Consider the following 17,759-nt stretch of genomic DNA (forward strand, 5'->3'; position numbering starts at 1 on the left):
CTCGCCCTCTCCGTTTCGCCCGCCTTTTGCTCTTGCTCACTTTGTATTTCCGCTGCATAAGTGGACTGACGTCGCAACCTCTTATTTGAATGTTTTCAGATCTAATCGCTAATCATTTCATTTGTTATTCACCCCCCTCCCAGCCCGGTTCCATTCTCACTGCTAATTCGCTGTCTGCGGTCACATACACAAATGACAAATAATTCAGTTCTGTTAAATGAGCGACTGATTATTTACAATTTAGTTGTTCTTAGGATCGCACTTACAATGCTATTCACAATGATCAATTAAAATGTGTCTAACGGAACCCAAATTTAAACAATTGGGAAAAGTATGTACCTTTTAGTGCTATAGCAACTAATCCTACTAATTATTAATAAACTTTTGTAGCTTAGATGGTAACTTACATGCACAGTAATTTAAAAATTTACCTATACATACAATGTGTTTTTTTTTACTGGTAATGTCCCAGTTTGACTACTTTTCCCGGGGCCACTCACGACATAACCTCCTGCAACTCAAGAACATATTTTTCTAACTACCGCGGTACTTGATGTTCTGAGGATCAAGGCGAGGTAACGCAGGAAGAAGCAGGCTAGGAAGCTTTCTAGTCTGACGGCTGTTTGTAAATGCTTAACAGCAGCGTCACTATTAATAACTCTCGCTAATGCACTTATTAAACTAGCTCTAGAGATGTGATTTCTGCAGGTAATGGCTAATAACGTTAGGCGATACAATTGTGAGTCGTTATTTGTTAAAAGGTGATACTTTTGGCAACAATACTGCTAAAACGTGAGACAATCTAGATACGTAATTGAGATTTGAGTATACGCTCGGTATAAAGCATTTCTTTGATAGAGCTGGGGAAAAAAACTGGATGTTCACAGGATGCTTAATTTTCGAAAACGCACTTTTCGTACACAGTGTGGTTCTATAGCAGAAGCAGATGCTGATTATAAATTCCCCGAATCAATATATGAAAATCCGAAAGAAGCGGCTTTCTGTTGAATCATTTTCAAAACAGCAAAATTAAATAATTGATTGCTTGCAATTTTACAATAACCATCCTACAATATTGACTAAAGGATTAAAAGACTAATGTATTCCAATTTTGTTTTAGTGATCCGATCGAGCCGTGTAAGTTGTTGAAATCCTTAATCTTCTTTTAACTGATTATTCGTTATTTGTGAGTGATAATAACCGATGGGCTATATTATCTCTCACGTTTGACACTCGAAAATCCTGGATGATAGATGCACATTCTAAATGTTACTGCTAAATGTCCGAAGACTGAAGACAACCCGACCGAATCTCGATTTTAGCGTAGTTCACTTATTAGAAACCGCCCGTGGTTCTATTCAGACAAAATGGTGATCACCGCTTAGCGGTCAGTAATGCAGTTAACGTCCCACGATATTGTAGCTGTTAAACACTATAGGCCTACATGTAAATCATTATTTGCAGTATTCGGTATATCTAAAACAGTTGAGTTTTAAGTATATTTCTGTGTAATTGATAAAATATAAAGGTGTGTATTGAATGGATTGTTTTATTAAACCATCGAATCAATTTCCTTTGTCGAAATAAACCGCATTTCTCCACACAGCCAAGTAATTCCAATTATAAGAAAGCGGTTACAATAAAATTAAAGACGCATGGTTTCGCTTATGTGCCTGCAAGTTGGGTTCTGCGTAACAGCGCTCAAAGTTCATGCACCTCTCATCCTAGTGACACGTTAAGCGGCGATGGTTCATTATTCCTATCATACGCCCATGCACGAACAAAACATATTTAAATATGGCCCGGAAACCATAGGCGTTAGTTTCCGTAACCTACGAAAAATATCCCCGGTTCGTATTTTATTACATACACGGTTTTATATGTAGTCTATTTCTCGTAATGTTATTCTTCTTAATAACTGGCAGATTAAATGTCATTTTTTTCGCATTATAACCGACTATTGTGGTTTATATATAACGCGATATTTTGCATGACTTCACCGTTCATTCGTTTATGTATTACGTTTCAGGTGTGTTTATGTTACTATCGCTTCGTCCCATAAACGGCCGTTGTAATCTGGCTAAGCCTGAGATCTGATTGCTTAACTTCTTTATTCGAATGCAAAATAGACAATCTCACATCTCCTCACGAATAAACATGTCGTTGAGAAGGCCCTAAATGTTCTCACTGCAATACACAAGACTCAAAAGAATCATAATGAAATTAGAAACAAGAATAAGGTCAGATGAGACTTCAAATAGGGGCTCTTCAAAATTATAGTTGTGAAACTTTATTATTTCAAAGTGACAGAAGACACGTTTAGCTTTCCTTGTCGCCGGCGAATCAAGTTACAGATCAAAATCTGTTAATTGCTGTGACAAGTGATTTAAAAAGAAAACACAGTTAATCAGCCTTGATGTGTGTCCATTTGACGAACTGGAGGAGATTGTGTGAGGGTGCTATTTGGAAGGTCAGATTACCTCAAATCCCATTTTTTTTTCGACTGCGCTGACAAGAATTTATTTTGGGATTTTGGAAAGGAGGCGCAAATACATAATTCAGGTTTTATCATTCACTTCCTACTTGGAATTTCATGCCTTTAGGTTTTATTACAGCCAAAGGGAGAATGACGATGAACATTTCAAGATTGATGTGATTTGCTTATTTTATTTGAAATCGATCATGAAGGATATCCTACCAAGTCTACTTTTAGTCTTACACGAAAGAAGTTATGTACGCCTCGGTTTATCATGTTTCACAAATCTCAACACAGTGTGTATACATGTGATACATTTAACTTGCGCGACTGCGGCTGTTAGAAAATGTAACTGAAAACGTCTGAAGTATCCTATTTGAATGCTAAATGGAAAATCTTGGTTATTATAAAGCAGATGTGTCGAATATAGTAGCCCTATAGTTCTTTACGGTTCATAATGATTTTCTTTATCTTAAATTATACAAAGAACGCCCTTTCAATTAAAATATTTCTGGTTGCCTGTATAAACCGTTTTATGTCTAAAGAATTTATTTCATATAAAAGCTTATTTGTATTTTAATATAGAATCAGATGTGTTACTTTAACAGATTACTGTATGTACAAGTTTAATTGTACTCTTGGGAAAACTGGAATATAACACTAAAACTATTAAAAGTGTTAACCAGCGTAAGGTGTGATTTCATGATCGGAAAGGGATTTGAACTGGTTCTTATACCGACAGCCGTTTTAATAACCATTCATGATGTAGTAAAGCATTTTAATAAAATTATGTCGCACGTTACGGTGTAACATTCTGTGTATGCTGTATAGTTAGTTTCATCTTATTTTCCGAACTGATATAGGTAGATTTTCCCGCCTTTTCATTTCACTGTTACGCCAAGGTACAGAAGTTGAAACTAATTCAAGCAGGCCAATAAAATACGCTAACATCAAAATGTGTACTTCGTAATCATTGTAACGCTAGCATTTTGTGCAGCGTTCTTAATTTACTGATCCATTTACTGTTTAATCAATTACAGGGAATGGAATAGGTGTGAAGGACTGTAAAACAAAACGAAAAGCAAAGGTGATGCACGAACGGAAGTTTTCACGGTTTTAAATTATGAAATGAAGACAATGTACAGTTATTGAGCTTTTTATTTATTTTTCCTAATGGCATGCTTACAGCCCCCAACGACAAGAAAGGTGCTTAACACTTGATCGTCCGAAGCTACCGCTGTAGTGGAGACGCCTGCCCCGCATGTCCCCGCTAATTTCTTGGGGGGCGGTGGGGGGGTCACCCGGCCTGCCGGAGGTGTTAAGGAGAAGGCAGGGCTTTAAAAACGAGCCCATAAAGGGAGAATTTGTGGGTAAATTGTGCAGCACCCGGGAGCCATGGGCTATAATTGATTGGGAAGGTCAGAGCGCCCGGTGTCAAATGGCTTTCTCGCTGCAGTCTCTACATTGCTTTGGTAAATATTATGCTGCTCGTCCTGGGGGGTTCCCGGCTCTTTTATTTGCGAATCTAGATATTCCACTGTTACTTACTCACTTCTGTCCGCAGTGACATCTTCATGGTTTCTTTTGTAAGTTCTTGATGAAATTAAACATTTCCCCCCCTCAAAACGAATACCACTGGGGCACAATAATTCATCATCTTAAATAGCGCAGAGACGGATGGTTATTGTAACCTTTCTGCCCGGATTTATTGCGATAATAATAATAATAATAATAATAATAATAATAATAATAATAAATTGTTGTTGCTGCTGCATCGACTATGCAAACAGTGGCATTGGCAATTAACAGCATAGTTAGCGATATTTCTAGTTATGTAAGATTCTAGAAAACGCCTTTTTCCTAGACGTATTGAACTTTGCTCTCTGTTTCTCTCACTTTTCTTACACGGCTACGTTCCCTGTTTGTATTGATGTTATGGTATAGGTGTCTTTTGCAATGAGAATTACTCTGGGCGACATTATCACTGTCTTACACCAGAGTGGCTAGGTAACAAGAAGAACATCGATTCGGTATTTTGGTCGATCAATAATGCAGTAAGTTAACTGCAGGACTAAATTAAAATGCAAGGGGGGTTAACGTTGCCAGCTGTCCTACTACCGGAGGTGCTTATCCACCTGGGACGAATGATAGTTTTCCAGCTGAGCCGTTTCAAGCCACGTGTACTGCTTCTGTGTAATAATACGGCCTTTCTGTGGCATTCGTAAAACAGGATTGCTCATTTCTACAAACCGGACGGACACGTGCGAAGGGGCTGGTAATATTTAACAAAATGGCGCAGTGAAATTGAAAATACTTCGTTATGTACATTTGGTGGTACGTTAGTAGCGCGTGGACGTTTTAAGCCGTCTGACAGCAGATGTTTAATGGTATGAGAACTGGCGCTCGTTTGTACGGGTTTCGGCAAGCGGCTTGTGCATATCTGTCAGCACGATGTTTGTGCTTGCGGTGGAAATGGAGAATGAAAACGTGCCGGTCCCACTCGATTTTAAGTGGGCCAGACCAGCTCCATCATTCTCTCTCTTTTATTTATGCCGACCCTATAATGTTTGAGTACCATTTAGTTACACTGTAATACATTGATGTTATGTGCATTAGGGAAAAGAGCTCGCCCCGATCCCCTCTTCACCCCCATTACATCTGACAGATAGATTGTAACTGTGTGGACGTTTTACCTACCAAAGACAGGCTCAGACAACACAGGCTCAGCCCCTTACGCACTGGTCCCTCCCTGATCTGACGCGCGCACTTACGGTCCACGGATATTTGGCGAATGCTATGAATGGTTAATTGAATTAAGTGCTTAATCTTGCTTTGATTTTATATGGCTGTGATTTACATGCCGGATTTGTTTCCCGTAACAATCCCGCGAAGTGGTGCAGGTCCTATCACAGAACAGGAGATTCTGCAAAGGTCATTGGAATTCTGAATACGGATTATGGCACACTTATTTATGACTCCCAAAGTAGGCTATCTGTTTGTCATCACTTTCGAATCTCTTTTATGAAATATAATGACGGAAGGACTCGTAAAGTTTGCCTTCTAAAGTCTGTCACGCCCCCTGTGTCCAAGCTGAATGGCAGAATACAGACACTATTGCTTTTCAAACACCGGTTTTTGCAACTGTCACGGCGGACATTTGCTACGATCGCTGTACATATGGCTATGGTCGGAGTACGAAATCAATTCCAGTCATTGTCAGCTTCTTGATGAACAAAGGTCAGAGAAAACCCACAGTTTTATTCTAAAGTATCGTTGATTGAAAAATTTGGACTGATGTCACAATGGTTTAACCAAAAAGGGAGTTTCGTCTCCATACTGAGTTCTGCTGTTACCGTTCTCCTCATTGCCAGCAAGAAAGTGCACATTTGAAATCTTTGTAATTTTAAATGAAATGTGTACCCCCTGCTTTTGTCAAATGTGACGTTATCCAGCGAGAGAACCCATCCCCCAATCCGAAAAGGGAGTCATTCACTGTGGTACCAAGATCAACTCAGGTGCTTTTTGTGTATAGACAGCTGTATCTGCGTGTAGAATTAGATCGCACCACTAACATGCAAGAGAGAACAAGTGTCAGGCACGTGAGACGTGGTGAAACAGGCTGCTGAGCAGGCCGTGACCCAGCGCCCAGGCAGCCACAGCCACTGTCAATAACCATTAGACTTTAGGGGCTAGCTCAGCGCTGCCCCCTAACTGTTGTGTTGTTGATCACGACCATGCTGCTCCCCATTAAATCACTCTCTGCAGGCTACCAGGAACTCTCCACAGTCAGTGCCCAATGATATTCTTACTGTTCAGCCTTCTCTCTGAAGGCCTCACCCAGGCCCTCCGTTTTAAGTGAAAACCATTTCCACTGTTTGCATACAAATTACCAAAGCGATCAATAAATATTCAGGCATGAATTATGCGACTGGCGAGGGCCTCGGGGTCAGAGGAAATATTTCAGGATGGCGCTGCGGCAGCCGCACATCGATAAGCGGCCCCGACAGAGAACTCCCCCTCCCTGGTCCGTCTGCACACTTTCACTGTCGGTGTCCTGTATAATAATGTATTGAACAGCGCCCTCCAGAGTTAGACCACTGCTCCTCACCGGTGGACTAAGACTGAACAATGTCAGTTGCTTGTTTAGATTATTGTTTAATTATTCAAATGATAAACAGTCACAGAAGTCGGATCAGACCCATCTAACCCCAACAGTCTCCTCCCTTCGCTAATGAAATGACTTGCTGAGCGGAGTGGATTAGAAAAAGCAGTTGAGTATATAATCATGAATATATACACATTATTCTGTATTGGAAAAGTGTCTGCACAATTCCCCCGGCCCCTTTAATCCTTCTTACCAGCAGAGCAGGGGTCCCCATATGAAAATTTAGAAAAGCAAAATCGGTAATGCTTTTAAGCATCAAACAATAAATCCTGGGGTTATTTTCCGCCATGTTTTTAATTAAATATTTTGAAAAGAAACCCCCTGTGATTGATTTGCCTTCGTTATTGATCTAGCATCGATCCCTTCTGATGCTGTGCTGGCTAAACAGCTGCAGCCAGGAAAGAGAAAAGCTCCATAATAGAATAATGAAACCAGTACCCCCCCCCCCCCCCCCCCCCCCAGTCTTTGGTATGTGCGTGTGCAGTGGTCTCTCTCTAGTTTCAGGGCTACTGGAGGATGCTGCTCTTTGTTGGTTTGCCTTTCATGTCTTAACTGGTAAGTGTGAACTAGTAAGATGATTATAGCGTTCATATAAAAGGCAGCATGGCGGTTCACACTTCAAGGGTTGGTGGTTCGAAACCTACCCATAATCCTTGTGAAGTTCATGCGTTCTTCTCACGTTGCATGGGTTTTCTCCAAGTGCATGTATGTATTCCAGCATGTACCCCAGCCTTGTGCTGCCTTGGATAGGTTTTATGGCCCCCCAAACCCTGACTAGCATAAGTGGTTAGAAGATGAATGGATGAATATTGCATCATTAGGCCACGTTTTCCCTACTTTCTGCCTGCCCGTGGGTGAGTTGATGGTATGTACCTCCTGGTATGTAATAATGTGTAGTATTATAATCTCCCAGATAAATGGCCTATAAATGTCTTCTGAGGACATCTCACAAATTAGAATTGCACATAAACAAAATTTTGAGTTGAACTTGTGCACGTTCTGTATATACACATACGTTTGGGACTTATATTTTGCCATAGTATTTTGAGGGATGTGGGAAAAGCTTGTGTCATGTAATGGGGGCTTAGTGGAAAGTAGAGTTGCTTAGTCTGGGGCCCCCTAATTGGCTAGAGGAATTCCATTTATATGAAGTTCTCTGATTGGTGTGGAGCAGTCAGTTTTATCTGAAGCCCTCCCCATGACGTGGAGCACTCTATTTTATATGAAGCACTCTGACTGGGAAGAAGAATTCCATTTTATAAGAAGCATTCAGATTGCTTTGGGGCAGTCCATTTTATATGAAGCTTTCTAATTGCTGTGGAACACTCAGTTTTATATGATGTCCTCTGGTTGGTGTGGGGAATTCCATTTTATATGAAGCTCTCTGATTGGTGTAGAGCACTCAATTTTACATGAAATCCTCTGATTGGCATGGGATATTCCATTTTATATAAAGCCCTCTGATTGGCGTGGGGCATTCCATTTTATATAAAGCCCTCTGATTGGGGTGGAGCGTTCAATTTTATATAAAGCCCTCTGATTGGCGTGGGGCATTCCATTTTATATAAAGCCCTCTGATTGGCCTTGAGCATTCCATTTTATATGAAGTCCTCTGATTGGCGTGGGGCATTCCATTTTATATAAAGCCCTCTGATTGGCCTGGAGCATTCCATTTTATATGAAGTCCTCTGATTGGCGTGGGGTACTGCCTTATTTATGAAGCACTCTGATAAGCTCAAGAACTCCATGTTTATCTAAAGCCCTGATCCCCTCCTCTGTACCCAAGTGCAGCACAGTGCACTGGGTACCTTGGGGAATTCAGATTCCTATCAAGGGTTTATCAGTCCCATCTTAGAACAGCATTGATCTCTGCTGAGAATCTAATCCCAGCTATGAAGTTCAATAACAACTCCATTACCCATTAGCCTCTGATTGGAGGGCTGTAATGCCAAGATCAGTAGCAGGCAGCCTGACCTGCCAACACTGATTTGCACTGTGAAATAACTTGTTTTATTTGTGTATTTGTTTATTTATTTTAAAAATAGTCCTCTCAGTAATTGAACATTTTTATTTCTCTTTCTTCCTCTGGCCCAACTTCATCAAATCTGCTATTGATCTGCTGCCTGTTCGTTAGAGGTTATTTACACTGTGAGATGCTCGTTTTCTTCCTGTGTGTGTGTGTGTGTGTGTGTGTTTCCATAACCCTCCCCCTCTTTATCTTGTTTCAGATGCGTACAAGCCCAGAATTCTTAGGGGCAAACAGCTGATCCAGAAATCAATGCCCTCTTTCCCCCCCACTCTCAGCCAGGAGAAATGACCCCCTTCACAGCCAGTTAGCCTAAAGTAATAGATACATCGAGCTCATCCTTGCAGAGCAGACAGCTCATTTACAGTTAGTATTTGTCCCCCCATCCAGCACAGATTACCCAGGTTAAATAAATGAAACAGACTGTTTTGCTCAGCTAGCACAGGCCGGCGCTGAAATGGATGAGACCATTTCCTTTAATGCATACACGAGCCTAACACGGATTCCCCCGCGCTGGGTCCATAGGTTAATGAAATTCTCATTTTGCCCGGTCATTTGTTTTGTTTTCCTGCAAAGTTCTGATAAGTAACTAACCAATGAAGCTTGTAATTACAATCTTACAGAAACCGTCCCGATCTGTATATAAATCTCGCCATCCAATTACAAGATGTAATAATTTTGCACTCAAGCTGGTAATGAGGTCTAATGCTCGAGCATGTGATAATCCCCCCTGGATGCCGGCTTGATCAGATGTTGGCTTTGTAATTAGACTGGCAGAAAATCATTATTTCATGTTCAAATAGAAAATGAGGTTGGTGGGAAGTAAATTTCTCTACGCTCTGTGAAGCGTAGACAAGAATTTAATGATTTAATTACAGTTGTAAGCTCTTTGGATGAGACTTAAATTGAGCTGAGATTTTTTTTTTGTTGAACAGTGGCACATTAAGAACAGGGGACATTAAAGCTTCTGACAAGAGTTTACAATGATAGGGCTGCTCGATGTTTTAGATACGGAGAAATTCCTGCACTTCTTATCCTGTCGATGATTTTTCAGCTGCTGTTTCAGCGCAGAATTGACTGGTTTCTCTAAACGTGACCCTTTTTTAACTGAAAGCCTTCCTGCTCAGAGAGCTTCTTTTATGCAGCGTGTGACATTAATGTCTGTGACCTTAAAAAAAAAGTATAACCCTCGGCAGTGGGGTTAGGGTTAGATTAGTGCATCTGTGGTATCCGCTCAGTGGTCAGAGGACGTTATAGAGCTAACCTCTTGTTATGCTGGCTGGAGTGTTGGGGTAATTAAAGTATTTGGATTAATTAATATTTAATCAAGTAGCTCCAGGTGCTTAGTCACTTGTGTTGGGGGTTAAGAAGCAGACAGTGGAAAGCGAAGGTCAGATGTATCCATGTAGCCGGAGGGATTTGGCCAACCTTCGTCTGAAGGGGGGAATCAAAGGGGGGGCAGCTCATCGTCACGCGTCCCTCACTAAGCACCCTGCAAGCAGAGTCCCACTCGATGGCTTCCTCATGTCATATCCTGTGACAGTGGGGGGGTGCGGGGGGGGGGCAGATATCTCGCCGTGCATGAGATGCATGGATTTAAGAAATGTCACTCAGTGTGAGTTTTTTCTCCCCCCTGTCTTACTTAGCATTGCAAAACTCCCTTTCTCTGCCTGTCCCTGGAAGAGCTGGCGCAGGACGACCTTTATGAGGCCGATCGGACCCGAGATGGATCTGTCGGCTTATTGGACAGTGAAAGGCCGGTCTCCAGGTGACAACCGGGGCATGGTTACCCCCCCCCCCCCCCCGTTCATGAATATTTAGAAGATGCTAATGAGTCTTTTTGCATCGTAGCATGCAAATGGGCGAGTCCCAGCCGGGTGGACATGTGACACACGTCCCGGGTACTCCCCCCCGACGCACGGACACAGCACATGTCACCTGCTCTTTCAAGATGAATGTTCCGCCTGACGGCGGTGGCCGATCTCCCTGTAATGGTATGAAAGCTTCCCGTTGCTGTTTAGAGATCAATCTGTGGTCCAGTTCTTCTGCCAGAGATGATGCTGTAGAATTATTCCGGTTTAATTACCTCTGTAGTGCTTTTTAACCAACACCAATGGGGTAAAGCGAGGAGAAGGTGTTCAGATGTCAGCACATTCAAGTGTCAGCAACTGGACCTAGAATAAGTTTTGATGGCACCCAATCCCCCAGTTCTGGTTCAGTGAGATCCCAGTTTCTGGCTTCATGGGGCCGATGACTTTTGGAAGTGGATTGGAAGCTGAATCCACAGCAGCCTGGAGGCATGGTTCTTCTTCCTAAACACATGGGGTACACATCAGTCACATCGCTGTGCACGTTTTGTTATGTTTGCCTTAAAAGAAATACAAGCTATTTGTGACTGTCAGCCAGACCCCTGTTTAGCCGTTAAATGGGGATGATATGTGGCTCTGCGGGTTAGAATTCTGTGTCTGCGTTTGGGGGGTCGCTGGTTCAAATCCCAGTGTTGGTTGAGTGATTTCACAGTCAGACCCTTAAGCCCAGTTGGGCCAGGGACTGCCTGACTCTGTTTTCTCAATTATCCGTCAGTTTGGATAAAAGCATCTCTCAAAATAAATATAAATACATTTATTTGACTAATTCTTGTTTGAAAACGTGAGACAGATGGCATAGAGAAACATCTGGTTGTGATAAGGAGCCCATTGTGAAAACTGTAACGTCTGCGAGTCACTTTTTGGGTGGCAGTGATGAGTGGCCTGTTTGGGAGGTGGAGCAGGTCAGGATACCTGCAGGACGACGGCCGGAATCGACTTGGCAGGAATTTCCCCGACTTTCTTAAGACTGCAGTTCACGCTTCGGCTTACGCATGTGTGTGAGAGTGAGAGTGATCGGGCATGGGAAGGGTCGCTTTACATCCAAACGCAATCCAAAGTCCTCCCATAAATCTCCTGAAGAGGACTGGGTGCCGGCTGCAAAGCACACCTGCAAGACTTATGTAAGTCTTATTAAACCATAAATTGTTAACATCAGCCCGAGCCAGGCCTGATCCTCAGCGGGATGAATCTTAACGCACGCTTAGTTCGCCGCACAGCAGAAGTGAGATAAGAAAGGCAAACTAAAGGAGTGATACAACCTTGTAATTGTGACAGGCAGCTGGTAATTCACCTGATTGTATTGTGATTGGCATTGTAATTCTAATTATTTAACGCTTTCTCCAGCTGTTTCGGAATAGCGGGGATGAGCACATCCTTGTTCCTCACACCCTCCTGGACCAGAGATGGGCTCCTGTCTGGAGATCTGCAGGTCTGGGGGGGGTGGGGGGGGGTGGCGTTCCTTGCTGTTCTCTGCCATGGATGCACAGACACTCATATTCTCCTGTCAGCCAGGGAGGGCCCCACTGAATTAAACATCAAAGCGAATCAGTGCGGCGCATGTAATCATGATAAATAATGCTTTTTTTTTTTTTTTTGCCTTCGCTGAAATTTTCACATGAACACTGCAGGTCAAAAGATCTGCCATGAATTTTGGGAATCTGATCCTTTCAGTTTGGAAGCATACTTGTGACTTGCGAAGGGGTTTTAAACGTGGTGCTTTTCCTTTCTGACGGCATACCGGAGTCATTTCTTTGGTTTTCATACCTGGCATTTGCCGAAGCGTCGTCATGGTGGCAGTCGTGCTGGCGGGGACCGTGCAGACCGGCGTAAGCTGGCCTCCGTTTGCTGCGGACAGCAGCATGGCTGAAGGGACGTTAGGGACCTGTTAAACTGACATAGCTGGCATGCGGGCAGGGGCAGCTTGGCGGCTCTTCCCTTCCTCGTTCTGAGCCGCAGATCTCCGCGTCATCAGGGTGTCACGTGCCCTTTTACCGGATGTGCTTTCCCATCACATCGCTGTGCCTTCCATTGTTTTTGTTTGTGGAGGGTGACGATGCATAGGGGTCGTGTGAGGAGGCAGTTTGTGTGCTGAGAGTACAGGCCTGGGCATCTCCATCATGTGATGTCATGTGGTCCTGGGCTTGGCTGACGAGTGGAGTGTATCCTGGTATGTATAACCCCACAGTCACATGCTTTGTGTTGTGAAGCAGAGAGCCGTCCCTAGCGGTGCTCTGGGACTGATACCCAATGATCGAGTTCAATGAGGGGAAAATGGTGTCCTATTTAAAGGCTGTGTGTGTAAAGGTTAAATTTACACCAGTGACCCCCCTCCCCTCAAAAGACTCAGACACCGCATGGAATGACCTATGCTGGTGGTAATGGCCACCCAACATCCTTTTAAACTGGAGGGAACTGCCCGCCCCCTTTGTCTGTTCCTCCCCGATGGAGAGATCTGTCTTTTTCCAATCTCCTGCCCAGATAATCAGCGCTGATCCAAACACCTGCGCTTCCACTGCGCTGACCCGCCTCCCAAATGAGTGCAATTAATGACGGTTACCCCGTGCGTGACACTGTACAGACGAAAACAAATAGGCTGCTATCAGAGGGGGCTGTCGCTTTGTCTGCTGCTAAATATGTAATGATTGCGGCTGAAACCAGATCTGGAAGGTCTCTTGCTGCTATCGGGGCCATTTATTTGTGTTTTCCCTGCTTCCTCTGAGTTAAATGGAAGCAAACCACTAAGCAGATATCACTGGATGGACTTTGATACAGCAGAAATATGTCGATTTCGGGTGACATTTGTCACATTCCATTGCTCAAGATAGGAGTTAAACGTGGGGATTGGGTTTTAATTACACCTCGAATGACAGGCTCTCCTATTAAGCATTGCGTGCTATTATTATGAGAGGGTGTAAGTGGATTTGCAAAGTGCAGCCCCTTATGTATGACATGATAACAATTAGCAAGTTAATAGTGCATTTAAAGGGGTTCCTTTGGTCATATTTTGGTTCTTGGGATTGGCTGTTCGTTTGTCCAGTAACCCTGTGTTGGTACCACATTCACACTACTTTCATCATGGTGTACCTGGCAGACTCGGACATTCCCTTTGGTTTCCAATGAGGTTGTCGGATATATTACTGCATTAACTAAACAAAAGGCAGTCGTGCACACAGTTGGATCCTGCCGGACAATGTGCCCTTTGATACGACATCTGGGGCCGCACCAGGATGTCTCAGCGTCTAGAGGTCAAAGGAACATGTCCCATTTCTGATGTAGACCCCTAGGAATGACCCCAAAGACACTAAAGGCTGATTAATAGTTTTGTATATAATCACTCATCTCCACAGAAATGTAACCACACCTTGCGACAACGCAGACGTACCAGCTGTGATTGGTCCGTTTGGAAGCATGGCACTTCCTCCTACACAAATGATTTGATGTTCTTTGTTTCCAGCTAAGGGGATTTTAGTGTGGGCCGAGTATTCTGTGGCTATTTTCAAGCCTGCTATTTGTAGTTGTCCGTGCTGGGGCTGCACAACTTTGGAACATTTCAGATATCGCAATGTGATTTTCTTCTGATAAATATTGCGATATTTAGAAAGCAAAAAAGGAGTGAAAAATAAATCTCTCACAAACCCGTCTATGAGTGATTTAAACAGCACGGATGAAAGTGATTATGATCGCAAGTACAGAGCTCATGCAAAAGCAGAGGCGGTAAACTTTAAACTGGATTCTAAACGTAAATTAGATAACCTTGAATAGGAACAAGCATTAAAACTGAAAAGCTTGCTAAGGATTGTTTCCTACAACGGAGTATAAATGTGTTAGCAGAACTTAAACCCACCGCGCTCAGCTAAGTAGCATTTTGGTGGCATAATTACAGAGTGACATAGACACACCAGCTCACAAACATGAATGTTCGCAATGACGCAGGCCACTTGCGTAGGTTATGGCGTAAGCTCTGCGCAGGCTCGACGCAGAGGTATAAATCAGCCTTAAGTCTATAAACCGCCAGCACCCCTCTCTCTCACTTTTACACCACTCCCTACTTCTTCCTGTCTGCACACATATTAGCATAAAGACATTAAAATATGAATAGGAATTCATCCTGGCTTTCCTCTTGATACAAATTAATATATATATATATTTTTCGGCTGTGCTTTTCAGATAGCGTTTAGTACTCCATGGTTTATGGCTATCAATATTAATATGCTATTTTATTTGGGATGGGGGAGGGCTGAGATGCAGCTGTATACAGAATGCCATTAAGGGTGACGATACATTCGCTGCCACGGGCTTGCTTGAGTGGCTGCTTTTTCCTGCTGTTCAGATCTGTAAAATTCAATCTGTATACAGAGCCGAGTTATTTTTTGAGAAACAGCAGATAGATAGAGCTGAGTGGCCGCTGTCTAAAATATTTAGAATGTTTTGCTTTTCAGTTTGTTTGTTTTTGTTTTTTTTTTTTGTCTCTCTCACTCCACCCCACCCTTTCTGTTCTGCTGGGAGTTTACTGTCACAGTATTTGAGCTCCATTATGCGCCATGTCAGCTGCTGGTGGTGGATAGCTGCTATTATTATCTAGGTGTATGAAATCAGTATTGACACGTGGAACGTTGTGAAGGCAGGTGAGTAGCTGGCAGCAGTCGGGTATGAATGGGGTCGAGAAGGAATGCATTGGGGGGGGGGGGGATTTAGGGGGGGGGGGGGGGTGCTACAGGATGCTGTTTCCCACGTGGGTCCAGTCTGCCTCTGCTAATGGGAGAACTGGCTGAGCTGAGACACAGTGAGTGGTGCCCTGACCTCCTGACAATATTCTCACTTAACAGGCCTTTCTGGAACAATCTCTACCGAAACCGAGGTGTGTGTTGCTGTGCTGTGAGAGTTCATGCCCAGATGTGCCTCGTGTCTTTGGGGGGCATCTGCACAGAAGTGTTCTGCCTCCCCCCCCTTCACTATTTAATACAGCATGCAGATTTAAATTTGCACTTAATCACCCGAGTGATGACAGAACTTGATTAAATCAACAATGACAGTAGCTCGTTATACAACACACACAAACTACGACCACGATCGCAAAGACGGGCCTGCTTCAGTGTTAGGCTATGAGATGCTCGAGCTCGGCGGGCCTGGTTCTGGGCCCTAAAGCCCATGAATTTCCTATCACCCAGGTCCATAACCACCAATAATGGCTGCATTAAAGACCACTGTATTTCTTTTTATTCATTTTATTTATTTTTCATTTCTCCAGGTGAATGTATGTGGATAATGCACAAACCAAGTGCATTTGCATACAAATTGAAGTCACCCCCTCCCCTCCTTAATCACCTCGGTAACGGGACTCAAACGGAAACACTGGCTCTTTAAATACATTTGGTGACATTTTTACTATGCATTACCGTGATAGGGCAGGCGGAATATAATGTAGCAGTGATTACTTTTCCATTGGAAGCGCAAACGGTTTCATTTTTCCTGTCACCTCAAATAAGTGTTTAAGAGGGTTTGCGGGCTATTGTGTAATCTCCGTATGCTCAGTACCCGGCAAACGCTGATGGCCATATTAAATAACCATTAGATCGCTGTGACATGTGCCTCTTCTCAATATATTCTGTGATTTAAAATGAAAGCCGTGCGCCCGCGTTCTCATGAAGTCCTTCAGCGCTCCCCATTTTTCCTCTAACAAAATGCATTACAACAGTAATTTGGTGAGTGTTAAGATAACTGCCGCTAACAAGCACTTAATTAAAATCTACAATAAATAGTCGGCTGCCGCCTTATCTTGCCTCCAGAGCGGCGGCGCTAGGCGCCTCGGATGCTCTGCCCTGCTGCTCCAGCGCTTGTTTGCAGATTAATTGCTTTTCTGTCTGGCAAAAGCTGCTTCTCCTGCAGCCAGATCGTAAATAGCCTGATAGGGACTTTATCAATCAACCTCTTGCCTGGCTGATTCCTCTCATTCTGCCGTGTTTGATGCGCTCAATGAAGGGAATGAGTAATGGAGATGGCTTCGGAAGGGGGTCCTTATCAACCGTGCAAGTTTGCCAGTAAATTCTGGGGTAAAAGGGGATCTGGTGGTTTCAGAGGCTGTATCTGTCTGCCGGTGCTTATGGATGACTGTTGTGTCTGGCTGCGTTTGGTTTTGCGGGCGGCCGGGAGCGACACTATTTACAGACGCGTAAAAGTTCCGCTGAACTGCCGACCTCGTGTTTACCGTAGTAAAAACGAAAGGTGGCCGATGTCCTGGGATTACTTTTTACAATAACTACAAACATCTGGCTGTACCTGCATCCTCCCAGTGTTCAGGGTTTTGTCCTTGAGAATGTGACCTGTGAAAGGAAAAGGTGAAATGCATAAAGGCAGCTGGTCTTGGGGGCTTCCTGCGTAAAACATTATGTTATTTGCCCAGGAATGGAAAACCCCAGAAAGAGGCTCAACCATTTCTGCAGTTTGTTGCATGTGCTTTGTAGTCCGGCCTAATGTTTCAGTTCTCATATATGTCAGTTTTTTCAATTTGTGTATTTTTATGTTAGCACACCTGGTTGAAGACGAAAGAAGCTCAGATCATTAATTGGCAGCATTGATAATGAGATTTCCCGAATGATAGTGTCGACTTCCAGTGGTTGTTCCATGGTTGTTGTTGCCACTTAATATTACAGTTGTTTCGTTTCGGAAAATGTTCTGGTGAGTGTACACCAGAAAGAGCCATTCATGGTGAACGCTGTCTCTCGTTACCAGTGTCCAAAAAGCTTCTGTGAGGTCCGTAATCTAGCCCCACTGGTGCTGTGACTCACAGGTGCTCAGTCAAACAATTCATAGCTCCACGTGACGAATGCTTTTTTTAAGTGAACCAATCAGCCGTAGACACACGTTGTGTCAATGCAGTGTTACGGCCACTTGGAAAAGAAAAACAGTTTGGATGAGGCCTGAAGCTGAACTGGAACGGAGGAGCCAGCATCCAAAGGCAGGGTCATCATAAATCATCCTAGAATGTCTTGGAAGCCTGGTCTCCTTTAGGCTTCTGCAAGCTTAGATTTCAGGAATGGTTAGAGAGAGCAAAGAGTGGCCACAGCTTGCTAGATATCCGATGTCTTATTTTCTTTTATTGTACTTCTTTTGCCAGTTATCATTGTGACGTGTCGTACTTCAGAGATGATTACTGTTATTACTGCTACACCCAGCCCTAATTTCCTAAAAGAGATACGACCGGTTACACCTAAATGGGGAAAATGT

General features: G+C 43.4%; 1 long non-coding RNA gene across 1 annotated transcript; it reads left to right on the forward strand.

Annotated features, from left to right (window-relative positions):
- The first annotated feature begins 5,623 nt into the window (after positions 1-5,623).
- Positions 5,624-10,724, forward strand: LOC125706532 (uncharacterized). The gene is made up of 3 exons (XR_007382011.1): positions 5,624-5,713; positions 10,314-10,435; positions 10,519-10,724. It is a non-coding gene; the product is annotated as an uncharacterized LOC125706532 (long non-coding RNA).
- The last annotated feature ends 7,035 nt before the right edge of the window (positions 10,725-17,759 follow it).

Source organism: Brienomyrus brachyistius, chromosome 13, assembly GCF_023856365.1.
Source record: "Brienomyrus brachyistius isolate T26 chromosome 13, BBRACH_0.4, whole genome shotgun sequence".
In the NCBI taxonomy this organism is placed as follows: Eukaryota; Metazoa; Chordata; class Actinopteri; order Osteoglossiformes; family Mormyridae; genus Brienomyrus; species Brienomyrus brachyistius.